The 1,172-nt window shown below is 43.8% G+C and overlaps 1 pseudogene; it reads left to right on the plus strand.

Moving 5' to 3' along the window:
* Positions 1 to 444, plus strand: part of LOC116104733 — an 11,848-nt pseudogene extending 11,404 nt beyond the window's left edge.
* Positions 445 to 1,172: the final 728 nt, after the last annotated feature.

The following is a 1,172-nucleotide window of genomic DNA, read 5'->3' on the forward strand; positions in this document are numbered from 1 at the left end:
AAGGTACTGCAGCTTCTTCGTCTTCGACAGATCTTCAATGGCACCTTTGTTAAGCTCAACAAGGCTTCAATCAGCATGCTGAGGATTGTGGAACCGTACATTGCATGGGGGTACCCCAACCTGAAGTCAGTAAATGAGCTCATCTATAAGCGAGGATATGGCAAAATCAATAAGAAGCGGATTGCCTTGACAGATAATTCCTTGATTGCTCGATCTCTTGGTAAATTTGGCATCATCTGCATGGAGGATCTAATTCATGAGATCTATACGGTTGGGAAACGCTTCAAGAAAGTAAATAACTTCCTGTGGCCCTTCAAATTATCTTCCCCACGAGGTGGAATAAAGAAAAAGACAACCCACTTTGTAGAAGGGGGAGATGCTGGCCACAGGGGAGACCAGATAAACAGGCTTATTAGACGGATGAGCTAAGGTGTCACCCATGGTATTTTTGTAATCTGGTCAGTTAACAAACAGTCACAGCTTGGCAAATTGGAAAAAAAAAAAAAAGCAAGCAATGCAAAAAACAAAAAAGGGGGGCGTATTTAGTTTACAGTTCCAGGTTCCAGCCCATCCCTTTCATTGTAGGGAAGTTTAGATAACAGGAATGTAAGAGAAGTAGTCAGGCTCATGGTCAAGGGCAGAAGGAATAAATACATGTACGTCTGATGTGTTCACCGTCCACACAGTCTAGGACTCTTCAAGTAAGAGTGACATCACCTACAGTGAGCTAGGTCCTCCCACAGCAGTCACCAATCAAGACCATGCAGGCTAGTCACATCTAGGAGGTCTCTCATCAAATCTCCCCCTCCAGGTGACCCTAATTGTGTCCGGTTGATAGGAGTAACCATCGAAGGAGCATTCACATGCGGGAGGTTCAGGATAGGAGCACATCTCTTCAAAGGGCACAGAAAAGCACATGACAAAACATAACATGGAAATGTTGTCAGCTGGATTGAGTCACTGAGCTGTATTTCACTGTTCTGCAATGCTAATTTTAAGGAACGCAGACAAGGAATGAAGTGTCCATCAGGATGCCTTCTCTCAAGCAATTGGCAGAATAAAGATCTCAATAAAAGTTAGACAATTTATCTGTAACTAACCAAATCAGCTCACCTGCTCACCACAGGCTAACCCAAGGAAGGTACTGTTTAGACGCATCTGGACATACCCAA

Source organism: Mastomys coucha, unplaced genomic scaffold (assembly GCF_008632895.1).
Source record: "Mastomys coucha isolate ucsf_1 unplaced genomic scaffold, UCSF_Mcou_1 pScaffold22, whole genome shotgun sequence".
NCBI lineage: Eukaryota > Metazoa > Chordata > Mammalia > Rodentia > Muridae > Mastomys > Mastomys coucha.